General features: G+C 44.0%; 2 protein-coding genes across 4 annotated transcripts in view; one reads left to right on the top strand and one right to left on the bottom strand.

Moving 5' to 3' along the window:
* The window catches only part of BLVRA (biliverdin reductase A), a 52165-nt gene extending 47330 nt beyond the window's left edge, over positions 1–4835 (bottom strand). The window contains exon 1 of the mRNA XM_068936002.1: positions 4756–4835. The gene's annotated coding sequence lies outside the window, so the exon portion shown is untranslated. The remainder of the gene's footprint in view (positions 1–4755) is intronic.
* Positions 1–19231, top strand: part of COA1 (cytochrome c oxidase assembly factor 1) — a 53344-nt gene that overhangs the window by 12128 nt on the left and 21985 nt on the right. The window contains exons 2-3 of one of the 3 annotated variants that reach the window (XM_068936010.1): positions 4765–4889; positions 14794–14924. The exons of 1 other annotated variant lie outside the window; for it this stretch is intronic. The gene's annotated coding sequence lies outside the window, so the exon portion shown is untranslated. The remainder of the gene's footprint in view (positions 1–4764; positions 4890–14793; positions 14925–19231) is intronic. One more of the 3 variants, XM_068936011.1, reaches the window with a different exon arrangement.

Below are 19231 nucleotides of genomic sequence, written 5' to 3'. Positions count from 1 at the left end.
TTGTTACTACACTTCCTTACTTGTTTGGCTCCAGCAGTGTAGGCCTATAGAAGACAAGTGTAAGACCAGCAAGAAACCTGTCTGGAATTGCTCGGAGCACGGAAAGACAGGAGGATGAACTGCAGATAAACCGAAGGGTCCGATGTTAGAATCTGCCTGCTCTGCTTTACGCTTGGTTTGCACTTCAAAATGCTGCTAAGCAAAAGCTATTTAGTATCTCAGAAGGATGGTCCCTTTTCCAGAGGTCCCAAAGAATTAAAGCAAAGGCTAGTGATTCATGCTTGGTTCTGGATAAGTGCATAGCCAACCCTGTGTCCTAAGAAGCCTGCTGTTTAGAGGGGGAAAAATATTTGGCTGGAAAGGTAAAAGAATTATTGCAGCTCCATGTTAGAGGTGAGGGTGCAAACCACAGATTACCATGGCCTGACTGCCTTAGAGGATCAGTGATGGTGTGGCTGGTGCAGACCCCCTAGTTGCTATCAGATACTTTAAATGCAAGACCATCCTTGATGAGCTGAACAAGCCTTTAGAAAAAGATTGCTATGGACTTGAAGTAAGGCAGGAGGTGTCAGAATAGGAGCTTGCACAGCACAGCACCAGTTTTTGATAGGTGAATTTCCCCTCAGCAGAGCATGAAGAGCTGCACGCTTTGTGCTGCTGCCGGAAATTAAGTTAATACTTTTATTGTCCACTCCACAAAAACTGGGTCTGGAGAAAATCTATTTAGTAGATTATTTCCCTGAAGAGGGCAGCGGAACCACCCCATTTAGTGCTTTCTTCAGGCCCCCAGAGCTACAATGAAACCTGGGCAGGGACACGGCCTGGTTTGCTAAATTGGGGCATGCTGCTTCTGTCAGTATGGTTGTTAAGAAGCTTATTAAAGGACACAGCAGCTGACAAGTGAATCTTTAATCCTTGGAAAATCCCTTAAGTTTATGATCAGTATAAAGCAGTTCATGTAAAAAAGAAATTTTTACTCATTACTTAGCGTGTGTTTCCGGATCAGATGTGTTTGCTTTCATGATGATCATCATCACAATGTGTTTTACTTGCAATTTTCGAAGTGAATTTTGGCTGCCTTGAAAAACGTCCCTAAACCTAGCTCTCTTTCACTTCTTTCTTGAAAAACATGGGAGTCATATTCATTGTTCACATTGGTATTTTAAATAATTGGCACCTAGGGTGTGGCAGGCTGCGTACTATAGCACTGAATAGCAGGCCAAATCCTGAAATTAAGAGCCTGCAATTGTGTTAAAACATCAGAAAGTATGGAGACACGTAATGATCTAGAGCTTGCCTGTTCTGGCTGAGATAAAAATAAGGAGTTAACAGTCACATTGGTTAATACACAGAAGAAACTTTTAATTTGGCCACTCTTTTTCATTTGTAAGCCACATGACCTCACCGTATGCAAATTTCTTGTGCTGAAATGAGTAAGCCCCCCCGTTAGGTTCCTTTTTCATGCAGGCTTTTTTTTTCTGTTCTTGTTTCTTTTCTTTTTCCCCTGTGGAAAGACTCTGTACCGAAAAACAGAACAAGCTAGGAAGGATAAATCAGTTCCTCAGTTTCTGAAAAGAAGAACGCTACAGTAGGTCCGTCAGTCAGCAGATCAAAGGCTGCATGTAGTGTGCCTCGGTCCGCTGTAACGTGAGCTATTTGTTCAATAGTTAACTCTAGTTAACTCATATGACTATTCATTCTAAAATAAGCACTGTAGCGCTGTTTGCTCCAAGGCAAATACTTGCTCTGCTACAGTTCTCTCCCGGCTCAGCTGACTGTGATCCCCTTTGCAAGTCCCCAAGTTTTTAGCCTTTGTTGTCACGAGAGTTAATTGCCACTCATTTTGTTCACTTTTCTGCATGACCGAAAGCTTTTATGTCCTTTCCATAGGGCAGAGTGGAAAGACTAGCCTGCGCTAAGGGCCTCTTTCTTAGGCAATATATGATGAATAGTTGCCAAGAAGTGGTCTGCCACATGGATGCTGGCAGATTGGCGGCTGCGCAGCTGCATTAGTAGTTGCTTAGCTGGGCTGGGTGAGCACAGCATTTTGGCCAGTTGGGATGTGCTCCGGGGCCGGCAGGAGATTGGGGTTAGGTAAACTGCAGGGCCACCTGCGAAGGGGCAGCTTGCAGTGGCATCTGGGGACGGCTAGGACGGACCTACTGGCCACGGGGCTGGGGATGTGGGGAGCTGGGCATAGCTGTGATACGGGGCAGGGAGCAAGGAGCAGGGGAAGAAGTTAATAGCAGGCTAAAGCAATTTGTGTAGTAACCAGCTGTGCTCAGCTCCAGCCTCTGGTATTGGGCTGGACTCCCTTAGCTTTGGGTGTGGTTGTGGTAGTAATAGAGGAACATACATTATTGTTTAGCTTTCATATTGGGCCAAGAAAACCAGATTTATCTCCCAGGCCAAAAGCATTGTCCCCACCAAAGTGGATATTCAAATACAGTGATTTTAGAGGTTATGGCCTGCAATAGCAAGAAGAGGAGCAGAGACCACATACTTTTACCATCTCTAATCCCCGGGGTTTTTTTACTCGAATTACGATTTTTTCTTTTCAGCTAAATGGACCATAGCAAAGAGCCTTTCACTGTGTGCTAAGATACTCTGAAGTGCCCTTGTTTCCAAGGGTGACTTTACTGGGGGCAGCAATGCAGTCTCCAAACAGAGTTCTTACGTGTCCCAGTTACAGATTTACTTCCAGCGTTGCTGACAGCATGATTTGTGAAAGAAAAAAGGACAAAATACCACAACAAAAACAAAATTCAACCTACAGCCTGTGCAAGAGAGAAAAAACACAGACTTCTTGTGCTATAGCAGAAGAGTGTCAAATGGAAATAACGTTTCAAAGGAGGAAAACTAGCCTTCATGTACCTGATAAAAATCCTTTTACAAGAATAAGTCACATAGTTGTAACTATTTTTATACTTTATAAGTTTCCTGTTCTATACCTGTGGGATAAGTCTGTGTAACTAGCTGGAGGCCAATTTTAACCTTGGACCATTGAAATCTATTGACCTGTGGTTTGGTACAGAGCTGGCCATTGTTTTTTTTTTTTTTTTTTTCCTGCTTTGAAATAAGGGATATCTGGGAAACCTCAAAAAAAAAAAAAAAAGGCATGACTGATTGCAACTAGTCATATTTTACTTAGCTGCCTGGTTTTTCAAAGTAACCAGATATTGAGAGGAGAATGTTACTTAATTAAGCAGATGTCAGAAACTCACCGTGATGCTTTTCTACTGACTCTGACAGAGACTTAAGAGAACAGTAAATGCACGTGTAATTCTAGAGCTGTTTCATTCTGGTTTTAGACTAAGCAGCAGTTGCGGAGAGAGAAAGCTGGACAGGGGTGTTCTGCTGTTGAACAAGCAATTTTATTTCTAAAGCAAAGTCTCATGGCAATGCACTGCAGGGCTTATGATTCATAAAGCTGGTCAAGTGCTGAAGGGAGCTGTGTCTTGATTTGCAGCGTGTAAAAACACGAGTTTGCTAATAAATGCATTCTTCAGAGTTACAGCCCAGCACATTCTTAAAAGCAGAGCTCATGGCTTTGTCTTGAGTCCTAGCCTCCAGTGACTACTGCATACTATACTTTTATGAAAGATGAGGCAGCTTCCTCCTGACCACTTAGTTATATCACCATTACATGGAGAAAAAAATTAGGATAACCCAATCCAAGAGGGGTAAAGCAAACAGCAGCTCATTGCCGTTGACAAAACAGACTTCCTTTAAGTGCGTTTTCAAGTTATTCCGAGTCACTAGTCCTCAAAGGGGTCCATCTCCCCTTCCTTAATGTTGGGAATTTCTACTTTAAATCCAGTCTTGTGAGGAAAAATGTGTTCTCTGTTCTGCAATGGAACGAGTCAAATGTACCTTTAAATTACCGCACACAGTCCTGGCAGGAGGAGCTGAGACCTGCAGAGAACGCGTTGCAGCCGAGCGTGCTGGAGAGCGCGCACCTACAGTAATCAAACAGGATGTGGCCACCAAAATGGTTATGCTTTAAAATAAGTGCTACAAAATAAAAGCGGTACAAAAAATAAAAATACTAAGTGGTGCAAAAAAGTGGTACAGGTGAGCAGACGTATTTTGGTAAGGATTAAGGGTGACATGGAGGAACTGATTTTCCAGAAATGCTAATCAAGGAAGTGTTGATGCACAGTGCATAACTTTTGGTAAAGTCAACGAAATATACAGTTTTGAGGATGTACATCTATTATGTGCTGAGCATAGGAATCTGCCTTCCCCAATTTAGGAAAGACAGTCCTTTCCAATACCTTATCCAGTTCTCTTATTCCCTTCCAATTCCCTTATCAGGATGTGTTAGAAATGTTTTATTTTGTTAACGTGTGTATATGCACGCGTGTTTATGTATGTATGCACGCACATGTATCCCATTAGTAACAGTGAGCATTAAGTATATATATATACACGAGGGATGGAATAGACTATAAAATTTCCTTGCCATCTGCACAAAGATCAGTCTAGCTTTAAAAATAGTACTCAGATGTTTATGAAAGCTGGACTGGATGGTGATGATGAAGTCTCTTTGGGAGGCAAAGCATTCATTTCTCAACTGGCAAATTTTTTTGAAAGTAAGTTTCTGGTGACGGATTTGCTCTGTTCCAAATGCAAGATTCCAGGTTTCTGGTTCACAGAACTTTTTTAGACCATCACAGAGATTGAGCATAACAAAGGTTACAGTATGGCAAAGTGTTTTTGTATTTAGTCCTAATTCACAAGAGAATTTCTTACCCTCCACAGAAGAGAGCTACTTGTCACCGTGGGCTGAAGCTGTGGAGAGCCCGGATTCAGTGGCAGCAGCTGTGTCGCCAGAAGCCCTGCCCATCCTTGAGAAGCACCGGGCGACAGCAAGACCACAGGCAGCGGTAGGATGGCAATCTGTAGATGAAAGGATACAAATTTGATTACAGTATTTCTTATGCTGTTACTCACGTTCAGCCAATCGAATTTATGTTGAGCAAAATCCAGAGCCTGCTGGAGCCAGTGGGAGTTTTGCCATCATCTTCCCTGGGGGCTGGGATTTTGCTCATTGTTTAAATTAGCAGTATCTTCACAGGAGCATATGGGAGCAAATGCAAAGGTTGTGAATTGAAGGAACCAGTAAGCAGCTTTATACATTGACTTTGTTACACAGGTAAAAGCTTAGACAGCAAAACCCATCTGCCAGGCCTTCAACACATCTCTGTAAAACCCGTGTTAGAGTCAGAGCATTCTTTCTTATTTTATTTATGGCCCTGGCTGCCTGAATGAGTGCATCTGGAGCTCAGATGCCTTATGCCCTTATTGTAAATTAGTTGACTTGAAAAACTGCACACACTGTCAGATCTTTGCTGTGGAAATGCCAGGCTCTGTAGTTGAGGTGCTTTTGTGTGTGCGTATGTTTTTGTACGTGAAAAGGCTGTTGAACTTTATGCCTAAACACTGTTTTCTGTCTCTTTTTTCCTCCCTCTTTTGTTACAGACTGTGGACTAGCATTGAATATTCAGGGAAAGCTCCCCAGAGAGATTAGGGACACGGACAGATTTTAAACAGGGCCTTAATGCATGGACACGAAAGGACAAACGTTCTAGTGGGAATACTAATACTAATGCCCTGCTTTTGGGTCAAAATACATGAAACAGCTGCTTACATGCTAAGGATTCTTTTTAAATTAGTACAGAAAGGAAATTATAAAATGCATATGTAGAGAGAGATTTGCTATTTCCTCAGTGCAGAATCCAAAAAGAGTACTTTGTCTTAAAGCATACAACACTATCAAGTGTCAGTGCTAGAGAGAAGAGCATCTATTGTTCCCATTCTGCAGGGCTCAGAATTCCAGATATTGCTGGAACTTATTTCAGATAGCAGTTGTCAGTGTCTTTCCATTAGAGCTATAGGAACTAAGACCTAACAGTAGGAAGTAGACACTTTGACTCGAGTAAACTGCTGTTATCTTCAGTAACTCTGATATTAATTATACAGTTGCAGAAAATATTCTATTGCTGTTTCAAGAAGCCTATATTAAAAGATATCCAGTGAGATTATTGCACAGAAAAGTGGTAACAGTATATATGTTTGGGCCAGCTGCTCAGTGACTGAACTGGAATGGAGAAACAGAAGTGGAGTGTACTACAAAAACTGGCGTCCTAGATCGGTCACCATCTGAAACTGAGTTACATAATCAGAAAGCGGCAATATCACAGTCACAGTGCTGCTTTAATCACCACGCAGTTGGTATGTCTCATTAAAGCATGTGCATATTAAAGGAATGTTTGACAGGTTGAAAATAAGCGTAATGCAAGTTAGAGAAATATTTCAAGAGCCTCATGTTTCCTCCAGTTGCTGAAATAAATATATTGCTGTATCACTGGCTTATGATAGGAACCTTAGCCCTGACTCCTCCTCACTGCTGTGTCCCAGTCTCTAAAATGAAAACACATATCGTTTGTGATATATAACAGCAGCTTCCATATAATACTTGCATCATTTAAGTTCCCATTATGGACCACATTTCATGACTAGTGCGCTTCATATGGCCCATTAATCCCAGTAGTATGCCTTTATTGCCACCATCCCGTGTTATAGTAATCCCCCAAAAAGCTGCCAATCTGTTGAGGCCCTTTGCTTTAGGTGCTGCGTGTTGGCAGCTGGTGCAAGCGTTTGACAGCCTCAAACTCCCCAGAATCCAGAAGTACCAACATTTCTTACGCTACATCTCAGTTTGGTGCAGAAGAACCGGTCTCCAGCGAGGGACGGTTCAGCACTGCCCTCCCTAGCCTGTGGCTTTTCAGTTACCTCCTTTCTGCCTCTTCCTTCATCTGTTCCTTTTGACTCCTTTTAGCTTTCTACCAATTCAAACATCTCTCTCCAACCTCACCACCTTTCCCGGTCTGCTGTGCCTAATTATACTCTTTTAATCAGTCCTTGGAGATGTCTTCTCCGTGTCTCTGAAAGCTGTCACTGAGGTTACTGTGCTGGCCTGTTTCTGAGACGTTTTGTTGTCCACATCCTGTTTGCCACTTAGACGACTGCTGGCTCCCATTCTGCAGCTTTAATGTGTAGGTAGAGCTGCAGTTGCCGTTCACTGGAAATGTAATTTTGGATCCTGTCAGGCTCAGATGGCCTCTCTAACCTTAGGCTTGCTCTCGGTAATGTCTGTGGTATAACCCACAGTCAACAGTTTGTGGTTTGGATTTTAAAGAGAACAATTTCCTTTGAGTACACAACTGCCGCTGACATAAATGGCAAGACTGCAAGATGCCTGTGCTAATCCACGGCTACTAAATTTAATCTGACAGCAAGACCAGTCACTCCGCTCTCGGCAGCCGAGTGCTCATTGAAATTAATATTCTGTGAACCCCTGAGACAGCTCCACTGGTGTTAATGAGGGTGCCCTTGCGTGCTCCTGCCCTCCCTCCCTGGCCCCCAAAATCGTTCTTTCCCCTCCCTGCTTTTGATATGCTTGCCTGTTTTACAGAGCTGTTCAGAGAAGCGGGGATGCCGAAGGGCAGGGAATATTAGCTGGTAATACATCCTTCTGAAGGACGAGCTAGGTGGCAAGCTTAAATCCTAGCTTAAACTTTTGCTGCTGCTTCCCTGGTGAGAGCGTTCCCCTCCCCCCCAGCCCGCCCCGCCGTGTGAGTTATTTGCGACATAAATACGGATTAAAAGGGGAGGATGAGTGAAATTAAGACACTTTTCCTTCTTGCTCCCACCCCAAGGAGGGCTCGGCTCGCCCGCGTGTCCGGCAGGTGGCAGCGACGGCCCGAGCCTGCGGGCGCCTCCGCCGCCCTCGGCCGGGCGGCCTGACGCAGCCGGGGAGTCAGTCCTCTGGAGCCTGCAAACCAAACCGTGCTCGCCGGCTGTCGGCGCGGCCCTCTGAGCCCCACGGCTAGCTGGTGTATTTAGCAGTGCTGCAGCAACAGCACTTGGCACACGCCCTGAGAAAGGGAGACGGCAGCGCAAAGACGCGTTCTCGCGTAGCACTTGCGTTTCTAATTAGTAAAAGGGGAGGCAGCGCTTCGTCTCCGTTCTGGGGGAATTCTTGTAGCCATGAAAGATAGTCCTAAGGTATGGTTTTGGCCCTGTAGCCTGAGGCTTTCAACAAAAGTGCCAGCCAGGGTGGCTGCAAAGGAGACCCCCCCTGCTGCCAGGGGGAGCTGCCAGCTCAACGCCCTGAGCGATGACTCCATTTCTGTGCAAGAGGAAGTGGGTAAAACTTGCAAGTGCCTTTGAGGAGCCAGAAAAGTTAGGCTTTCCTGTAAGTGAGGCTCTAGCTTTTATGGTTTTTTTTCTTGAGATGCTTCCACCTCAAGAAGCGTCCTGTGCATAGATTTCTTAATGTAAGCAATGGTAATTCAACCTCTGAAACTGCAAGGATCCGTGCTGGGTTTTTGAGATCTCCTTTCCTCATTGCTGACCAGTCTGCCCCCATTTCCCCATGCTAGCATTATTGCTCTTGGCCACAAAAATCCTCTTTTCTCCACCCCATCTCACCTCAGCAGGAGCCAAACCCAGGCTCGGGTGCCTGCCCCACCGAGCCAGCTGCTGCCACGGGCAGGGGAAAGCAGGCAACCTGGCCGGCTGCCGCTTGCTGCAGGGAGCCGGCTGCTGCGTCCCAGCCAGCCTGTGTGGCCTCCAGCCGCTGCCTTCCGCTGCTGCCACCACAGCTGATCATCAGCTCCAGCAGGCAGCAGGAGATACTGGAGGGCAAGCAGCAGGTTACCTGCTGATCGTGGTGATCACCTCCGGAAAAAAAGCAGCAACAAAAAACTAGACATCCAGAATAACCCCCAAACTCCCAAAGCTCTCTTCTTTGTTGAGTCTTTGGCACTATTAATTTGCACACAGTGGCCGAAAATTGAAAACGTAGAGGCTGAAGTAAACTCCCAGTATCTGGACACAGTGTGTTTATTGTATGTCTTTAGTTTTAACAATGCTCTTAAAGGACCCTTCTTCTTTATAAAGACACGCACTGAGTGGCTAAACGTAACTGTTTTTAAAATCTAGATAATTAAGTCAATTTAAATTTTTTAAAAGTTTTACCACTAAAGAGGAAATGTGCAGACTGAAAATAACTTAAGGAGTAGGAAAATTTTTCAGAGCTGTGCAGCTGACTGTGCTCCAACAGTCTGCTTTTTCCCACCTGCTTATCTCCCGTTGATAACACTTGGTGTATGCAGGAACACTTCTGTACATGCAGGAAAACGTGCAACTAGACAAGAGAGTTGCTTCAGTCGCTTCTGTTGCTTCTCATTTCTGTCCTTGTGTCTTTGCTTTTTAAATAGTCACTGTGCTAGACACTGTCAGGGGCTAGGCGAGGCCTCTCATATTTTTCAAGTTTTTTTCTGTTCTGTCATTGATTTACACCACTTATGATAGATTCTTTATCACCTGCTCCCTGCAAGGCAAACTGCAGGGCTGCTTCCTTTCTGTAGCAGCTGTGCTGGAGAACAGCTGATGAGGAACAAAATGGGAGCTCCTGAGCAATCATTTGGAGACTGGCTATTAAAAAAAAAAAAATCTAGCTAATTAGAGCTTAGTGGAAGAGGCAACACTTTATGCAAAAACACCAGAAGGTGGGCCCTCCAAATCGCATATACTCCCTCTAAATAGCTGTAATTAACCCTGTAGTATTCACTTTATTAATTAAAAGTTAATTAATATTTTCTATCTTTGACAATCATCTTAGAGGTGGTCTCAGGAAAATGTAGTGGCAGCTGGGCTTCCTTAGAGCAGCAGTAACATTCAGGAAGACGGAAGCTGGGGAGACTCCTCTGAGTCCCAGTTGCACCTCTGATACAACAGAGTTAAAACTGGTGACTAAATAGCTGGCGAAGAAGGGAGGATGGGAGACTGCAAGCCCACAGCCATCCCCTGCACAGACAGGCAACACTAAACTTGCAGGCATCACCCTACAATTTTTCCAAACGGTGTGGCCAGCACTTACTTGGGTTATTCAAAAATGCAAGAGGAGTAGTGAGAAGACGAATACCGTTGTTACTCATTTGCCCGTACCAACTGAGGACTGCCATACAACACCGTGCTTCACTCTGCTGTGAGCAAAGCTTGGTGCTTTGCCTTAGTGGCGTGAGCTCAGCAGGGGTACCTCTCCTGAACTTGACAGGCCCCATCAAAGTAGCATGGTTATTGCTAAAAATGGTGTGTCCATGGTAGCAGTTTGACACGCTCCTGTTTTGCTCCAGGACTGCGTTTCCTGATCGCTCACACTACACATGGCAATTAAGTGTCTGAGCCCTCTTCCACAACAAATCAATTGGTATCCCCGAGGGGAAACCTGAATGTAGTCAACAGTGTAGTTCACTCTAGGGTCTGTTCCACACAGACAGGGATAGATGTGGAGGACTTCCAGGACGCTGTCCAACCAGGACAGCCCCTCAGCACTATTCCAGGTTAGGCTAGACCGTTATGCGGGCCCTCCCCCATCATTTTTTCCTGAAGCTCACAACAAATATTTCTGGCATTGTAATGTTTTTGACCCACCACTGCTTTGCTGGGCTGCAGCATGCACCTGTCATTATTCTGTATATTTTGAACTTTTTCAGTTCAAAATTTGGTTCAAACATCTTTTTCAGAACACGAAGCCCATCCACAGAAAATAACAACTGTTGGCCACAGGGTGGCCAGAGGAGACCCAAGCTGAGTACTATGGGGCATGGCTGCAGCCAGTCCACTCAGTAAGGTGTGAACTCTTAGCAGCGTGGACATGAGCCGTTTTGCAAAAACTGGCCTGTGGGTAAGGGTCTACACTACAGACCTCGTGAGAATGACTATGAGGTAAAGAAGGTCTGTTATTCCCCATTTTACAGAAGGGTGAAGACTGAATCAGCAAAAGAACGTACAGAGAGGATGTTGAAAGCAGATCTAGATCATGGGGAAAAAGCTCTCAGCACAGAACTGTTAGATAAAAACAAGTGTGGAGAGGAAATGGGACCCAAGCACTATCCTCACCACCATCTTCTTGTTTTCTCTCCACTCCTCTGGGCGAAACATGATGGGTTAGGCATGTTTTTGATACACCTAGTGGATCAGGCCCTTCTGGTAATGAAGTGACGTGCCATTTCTCAATCCCAAGGAGGCAGGCACCAAGCTGTTTAGTGCTATGAGGTCAGAAATGCTTCTGAGCACACCCAGAAGCAGAACTGGAGGTTCCTGGTGAACCTCAGCATTAGAAAAGATGAGTGTCACAATCTGAAGTCTCTTTTGACTCTAGGCTTCAGCGTGTAACTGCAGCTTTAGGACCATCACAGACATTGCCCTTATGGGTCAGTCCTGTGGTCACACAAGCAACCAACCTCAGGCTCACCAGATCATGAGCTACACCTCCCACCAGTTTTGTGCTCCCAGGCATGGCCAGCACTGAGGGGTTAAAGCAGCTCCCTGTCCCTGTGGGAAAAGAAGCACCTCTGATACCCTATGAAGGTGCTCGCACAGGGCTGTCACCAGCCTGCCAGAAGCGAGGTCAGAAGGCGGGGATGAAAATGGCCAACATCCATTGCTGTTGCAATTGTTCTGTTGGCTTCAGGCTGGGGCGTCTGATTCAGCAGTGCTGAGTCACAACAGTGTTTAATCTCATGTTGCCACATGTTATGAAACAGGCCTGATCCGTTGTTACAACGCTGATAATTGTAGCTGGATTTCAGTAGAAGTGAAGGAGATAGATAGATGCTCAGAATCACTGCGGTCTTAACACTGAAGTGAAAGTCAAAATGAGGACAGTAACTGTCCAACAACTATTGCAAGGCTCCAATACTGCCCTAAGTTTGCATATATCATGTACCTCTTTCTTCTTTTCTTTTTAATCTGGTAAATGATCTCTTTACTGAATTTTTTAAAAAGTACTTCCCTCACCTTTTGAAAATCCACTAGCTTCTCGGACTTTTACCAAAAGAAGAAGAGAGGAAGAAAAACTCCTAGGTAGCTCACTGCTAAGTTTTGAATTCGACATTCAGAAAAACAAATACATCCAAAAGATCTCTGCTTTATTGTTAGTCATTTGTACTAACCTGCAATTAAAAGGCTCAGCATTTGTTCTCATCTCTTTCTGAAATTACATTTTCCAGTTCCTAGGCCCTGGCTGCAGGCAGTGGATTTTTGAAGCAATCATGCCTTGATAATTAATGTTTAAAGATGAATGTTGCAACTTTTAACATAGTGTGTCGCTGAGTAAACATCCAGCAGTCCCTTGCAGTGAAAAAATATATAAAAACTACAAGGCTTTTACTGGAAACTGCAGGTTTTGCAGACATTATCCATGAAGCTCCCAGCTGACACGTTTGATTACCCCTTCCTGTATGTTCATGGATGTGGGATGCTGCCGTGCTTAAAAAAAAGCAGAAGAAAATAAGTACCGCATCTAATCCGTTCTTTGTGCCACTGACTCACCACCCCAGAAGGCTTGCTGGGAACGATGAGCTCATACCAAGAGGGAGAAGACAAACCTTTGACAAATCATCTCTAGTAATAACACAATCAATGCCATTTTGGATTTTTGCAAAAGGGCTGGAGGAGAGGGAGGACTCCTCCAGGAGGAGGAGGGGGAGAGGGAGGAGGGAAGCGGTAAAAATGAAAGAAAGAAGGGAAGAGTGTGATCAGAAACTCCCTTTCTCCTTCCTGTCCCTTCGTTTGTGCCCAGCTTGCATTTTCTTTGTAGATGTCACCACTTCTTTCCTCCGTTACTAACCCTGTCGGTCATACCTGTGATCTCAGCCCTTCTTCCATGGGGCTTGTGTGTGATGCCGAGTGTTCCTCAACTGCATTTCTGACTTCCTCCTGCCTGCACTTTTTGCTGCTCTAGAAATTAAAGCAGTGTATCGTCCCTTTCCAACAGAAATCTGTAGCATCAGGAAAGGCAAGTGGCAAGATCGGCAGTTTTGGTGTTCTGGAGAGGGGAATGGGTGGTCCGCATTGAGATTGCCTGCTTACTTCAGGTGTCTGACTTGGGCATTGCAATCCTGATTCAGCCCTTTAGGCAGACACACCTCGTGCCTAACATTTCCCAATCAGTTGTTGCAAGGCAGCTGCCTGTTCACCTGAGAGTCCCGAGCCAGGCGATAAAGAGTGGAAATGTGCTCACGCTATCTTGTGTGTGGTTTCTGTAAGCAGGGATGAGGGGGGTCACACTATGGCCCTGGGAGGGCGCTAGATGTGCCAGGGATCCTATATTGCCTTCCCGGCTCTCCCTAGCTATATCTCCTTCCTTCTGATCTCCATCTGACCTCTGAGTGCTGTTTTACCTATGCTGGGGTCTTTCCTGCTCCAGCAGGAGCCAGTGGCAAAATTCTCCAGCTGCTCAATTGGAAGAAGAACAGAATCCTATTTTGGGCTAGTTTTCCGTGTTTTTTGTTCTTTTCTGCCTTCCAGAAAAGAGAAATTCCCAATCTGACACACAACTGGCAGGTCTGCAAACCAAGTTCAGAGCAGGTGCTTTGGGCTTTGCTACTCTTTGATGTTCTTTCTGCTCAAAAGAAACCAAAACCCAAAGAGCTCCTGGAAGAGCTCCACATATCTGATTCTGCAATTAAGTATGAAAACAGAACCTCCCAAATCATCTTGCCTTTCTGGAAGTGAAGTTCAGGCTCTAAGAAGGATTAGTAAGAGAAACATTCAGCGCTAGTCATACTCATTTGGGTAATGGGCAAGTTTCTGCCTGCGCTCACTTCTAGTATTCATTATGAATGTGTATTAGCGACTTCCTAAGCAGTAATCTCAGCTGAATAATAAATGAAGTATTGCCTTCTGCTTCAATAATTTCCTGCTTTTAGCATTGTTTATATACCATCAACAGCATGCTGTTAACTGGGTGCCCAGTACTTGGCCCTTTTACTATCCATTGCTTTAGTTAGCTGCCCTGATTCCTGATGCTAAAAGAATTAAGCTAGCTTTTAGATGATTTTGCTGTACTGTGCAGTGATTTTGAATCTTTTCTTGGTTTGTGGACTCCCTTAAAAGTTTTCCAGTAAAGGTGCAGATGTCTTTGTGCTAAATTTAAGTCTGCTTAGAATAGCCCGCTTTTCTCTGCTGCTTTTCACAGATCCCTTAAAAAACAGCAGTCCACAGAACACTACTGCAGGATACAGGGTGCTTTGGTTATTTTTCAGGTTAAACATGACACAAATTGTTCAGCATTTTGCTAAACTGAAGTCTTACAGGGTCCTATGAAAAGGAAAATGTTCCGGGAGTAAAAGCAGTATGTTTTTCAAGAAGTGCTTAATCCTTAGCAGATCATGCAAATAGAGTGTAATAGAGAATCGAGGGCAGATAATGAAAAGATTTTGTTTGACCTCAGTGAATTCTCAAACAGGCCAAGAACATGTGCTTGCCATTGCTAACGACATTCATTTAGTAGGGTTTCCCTTACCAGATTGGGAATTTGTTTTCCTTCTCTGTTGTTGGTGCAGAAAAACTGAAACCACTCAAAGAGATCATGTGTGATCCACTGTGTTTAGAGATATGGAGTTGCCTTTGACTAGAAGCTAGCTCCCAATTCCGTGTTCAGCCATTTAGTTTTGGTCAAAAGAAACATCATCACCAGGCTTTTTAGCTGATGCCCTGAAACAGTGCATATTCATCCTCAGCACACCCTGCCTTCCTGGATGGAGTCTTCACTGCACACCTGTAAAGGAACCAACATCAGCAAACAAGAAGCAGCTGTTTCACATGCCGGCTCACATTGTGTGTGTGTACGTGCATGCCAGTGGGCATGTTTATTAAGCCTTTCTAAGTTTATATGTCTAAGGTAGCGAGTGTTTACCTTTCTTTTTCTCCTAGGCTCCACTCCCATTTTCTTGAAATCCTTGTCCCCGGATTTAACATGTCATTCCTACACTGCCTGCTCTGAAGTCTATGGACTTGGACTGGGCAGACTCCCAACAGCTTCAGCTCGGACTAGATTTGCACTGGTACGTTTAATCTAGAGGACACTTTGAAAGACATGCAGCTGTTGACTTCTAAGCCATTCCATGAGGTCCAGGGTTTGTAAAAAAGCAAGCAAAGACACAGAGCTATTTGCTCAGGAGCACAGTTGCCTAAGTGTCAGAGATGAGGGTAAAATTTAGGAGTCTAGCTTTCTACTTCCCCCAGAACAAAACGAATTTGCGTTCTTTCTTTTTGTTTTGTCTCTTCCGCTTTCTTCTCCCAACATCTTCGCTGTTGGAGGTAAAACGGCCAATGTGATTTATGCGCCTTTTCTTGTGCTGAAACCAACAATGAACGCTGTCGGTTTTTCTGAAGGAAAATCTTTCCCTCAAGGTGCCGTGTGCTGCAGTTTTCTCTCTGGGAGCGTGGGGTGGGGAAAAAAAGTTCCAACAGTGACCTTTTTGCTAGGTAACCTTTCCTTAAAATGCCAGCAACTGAGTTCCCACAAAGGCAAACAACAAATATTGAAAGAGGAATGTGAAGGACATTATGAAAGGGTAAAGCAAGAAAAAGGGATCTGCTCAGACAAGTTTTGCAGGAAAGGTGATGTAATATGTACTGCAGAAAATACTAGCAGTTGACATAACTTACTCTCTTTCTAAGTAGCTGTTGCTGCCAGCAAACTGGGAGAAACAAAACCTACAGGCAGGAATACAGTTGAGCAGATTGTTTTCTCCATTAGAAATACAGTAGATATAAACCTCATTTTCAAAAGATGTCATTGAGGTTTAAATGAATAGTCTCCTATTAATTAAGGCAGAGAAACTGGTAGATGAAAGTCCCATTTCTCTTGGGGCCATTTATGGTGATACATTAAATCTGGGGAGTGCTCAGGAGGCTGCTGCTGGGATACCATGGTACACAGTTTGGTTACAAGCTTGCAGGGCTATTCCTGTTTTAGCAAGGACTGAGGAAACGTTTTAAGGGCTATCTTGAAAATTACCTGGTTTTGTATTGACTAACTCTCACATACTTAAGCCTGGTTTCCTAAGGAAATAAGATTGAAATGACTCTTGTGTGTGTGAGAGAGTGTCCACATCCATGTGTGTATGTGGGTTTGGAACCTCCTTGCTCCTTGGTTACTATAACCAGATGTGACAGAGAGGCACATATTACAATTTTACACGTATTACAATATTGCACATATTACTCCCACATATTACAAATTGTGGGAGTAGGGGGCTGACTAATGAAGAGAGTCCCTCTTGATCTTCTCCATAGGGCAGAGGCTGCAGGGAGCTGTGCTCTCACTTGACCTTGGAGAACCCATGAGGCCCAAATCTGGGGAATCCCCCCCTACTTTTTTTTTTTTAATTCCATTTAATTCCCAGAGCCTGCTGGTTTAAAATTCTTGGCTGCAGCATTAATTGTTTTATCTTTAAAAACATTAGCTATGGTACGGTGTTCCTCCTGCAACATGTACAGCAAAATGCTGCATGTACCGAAATGGATAAACACAAGCTGCCATTAGAAGAATGAACATATTATATTCAGGTAAGCTAGTTCATAAAAAGTGGATGAACAGGCCAACAGGAAGTCACAGCATATACACTACTGTAGATTTATTCACTATTGCAAACACAGGAAGCGTGTGTAGGAGAAATGTCCATTAAAATTGTCTTTAGTTGTAGGACTGAAACACAATAGTTATTTGCTTTTCACAAATATTGCTGTCATTGTTCAGACATCTGGTAGACATGGTTCCAAGCAGAACAGTGTATGATTATTTTCATAAAGATGTTGTGAATGAGCTCACCTTGAGGTTGGACAAAGCTATAGGAGATCTTTATGTTGGCAGCTCCCTAATGTTTTTGATGGGATTACTGCTGTGTCAAAATGTCACGTGCTAATTTCATGCTTTACTGTGAAATGATTAGAAGTAGGACTGTCAGTACTACATATTGCCTTGGAGCGGGAAGGCAAGTGGCTCTGTTGAATCCTTAAGAATTGTTTGAATATTCGTTACCTCCCTCTATCTCCTACCCAGTCCTTTGCCTCTTTCCTTTTGGTGTAGGTGGAGTCTGGATCAGAGCTGTCAGGACAGCTTTTTAGCTGGATTGAGGCTACCAAGTGATAAGGATCTTGAACTGTTTTATAGGAGTGGCACCAAAAAGCCTGTTGTTATGCCAGGTTGCTGTAGAGGACAAATAACGTTCCCAGGTTCATCAGCTGCCTAAAAATCAAGCTGTAGGTATAGAGCTTCAAGCTAAATATGCTAAGTTAAATCTCAGAAGTCTGCTTCCACTGCATGACTGAGTTTAAAATAGTTATAATTATAGTCATCAGCCTATCATAAAATTATTTTAAATTGTACCAGGAAAAAAATAACTAGAGCATGGTGCTTTGTAGCTGACATTTCAATTTCTCTCCCTGTTGCGCTGAAGCTACAGAAGATGGGTGTCTTGCTCGGACACCTTCACACTGTTTTGACATTGGGTTGCATTTCCCAAAATCCCTCAGTTACAGCAATGCTGAGGTCAGAAAAGTGCAGTGAATCACTGGAAAAGCCCTACCCAGTGCCAAAAAACCATCTTGCTTCTTGACCGTGACAAAAGCTCAAGACTTCTTTGTGCAACTTCAATTTACATCATAAACTGGGAAGCACAGAAAAGTTCTCTGAAGCTAGCCAGTTACTTAAGAGAATAAAGTGGCACTCTCAGTTATTTTCACTAGGGAAGACAAACATCAGAAGGAGATATTACCTATCAGAGTGAAAAGTTACGCACACCTAGGCACCCCTTTCCCATTCCCACATTACCCCCCCCCCCCCCCCCCCCCCGTGCATACTTGCGCTTCTTTCTGTAAAAGCCCAGTTGTAGCTTGAAAGGCTCATGTCAAAAAGAAAGCTATCTAAGGACCTCGTGATGTGTTTCTTCTTTAAGAGCCTGAGTACAGTTGCTAAAAGTCTGAGAATAGTTACTGCTCTCATTTGAATTTCTTCCCTTCCCCACCCCCAAACAGCTTCAAATTGTATAGCAGGAAGCACGTTAAACATCAAGTCTGCGAGGAATGGGAAACAACGTCACGGGGCTGCAGCTCCAAGGGTTGCAGACAGCACACCTCTTCCTATTAAAAATCAGCCACTTTTTTGGGTTTCAAGCATGAACAGTCCATCAAAAAGCTACCTGAAATCCATTTTCTGGGTGATGGAATGCACGCCTGCCAAGTTTGCTTCCTATTAGGTTATTAACACTTTCTGCATCTGTAACTGCTGCTTATTGAAGGAAGGGCTTCTCTTCCTACCAGAACCCTGGGACTAATTAAAACATTGCCATTAATGTTTAATGAGCAAGTAGTTACTGACACCAGTAAACCCACTTAGACTCTCAGTCCCGTAAAGCACAAATGGCACGTACTGAATCACGGTTAATAAGCTGATTTGGGGAGAATTGCAGTCAGCAGAGCACAGCTTGTTGCCAAAGTGAAAAATGAGTGGTTGCGTTCTTCTTACTTTCCCCACCAGCCCGTGATATTACATATGCGAGCTAGTATTCATCTCTCAGCAAGGCACCCAGACCTTGCAGGGCCAGTTCTTTCTTCCAGTAAGGCCTTTGCATCATAAAAAGGCCCAGACAAAACATCCCCAGGGGAAAATCCTGTGCTTATAGGAACTTCCGAGCCAGGCTGCAGCACCACTGCTAGCCTAGCTGCTTGTCCTGGGCGCAGGAGAGTGGCCTGGTAGAAAGGAGCAGCCAGCACAAAATGAGAAGAATAAAAGAGACACCTGAGGGTGTAGCTCATGGGTCAGAATATAGAGAAAAGAGGAAAAGAGAAAATCTTGCTCCTGTTCTGTGCCATCTTTGGGCAGAGGAGCAGATCTGATAAGTCTGAGCTCTGTGTGTCTGTTAGCCAATTCTGCTATCTTGTTGATTGTACATCTGCACAGTAAGCTCTCTGATCCTGTTGTCTCTTGTACCGAGTTATACTTTACTTAAAGTGACTGGATTTACACTGAAAAAGTGTTACATGAGGGGAATAGGGTTGAGAGAGTGTGGGTCCTCACTGCTAATACTATAAAGCTTAAAATAAAATTATTTCAGGCCATTTCACAGTGGATTTACAGAGGAAATGGTGAGAGAAGTGAACAATGCATTTTATTCCAAATATTTTGTGTAAGTAAGATTAAATACACATCTGAACACTGTCACTTTGAGGTACATTCCTAGTCTGGCTTTGCTTTTGCTTATAGTGGTATAAATCAAGAGTAACTCTACTGAAGTCAGTAAAGTCATTACCTTATGCAAAAATCAAAAAAGAGAACAGGTCTTGCTTTTTAGCTCTACCAGAAGTC

The sequence above is a fragment of the Struthio camelus genome, chromosome 2 (genome assembly GCF_040807025.1).
Source record: "Struthio camelus isolate bStrCam1 chromosome 2, bStrCam1.hap1, whole genome shotgun sequence".
Classification (NCBI taxonomy): domain Eukaryota; kingdom Metazoa; phylum Chordata; class Aves; order Struthioniformes; family Struthionidae; genus Struthio; species Struthio camelus.
This window is presented reverse-complemented; position numbering and strand designations above follow the sequence as displayed.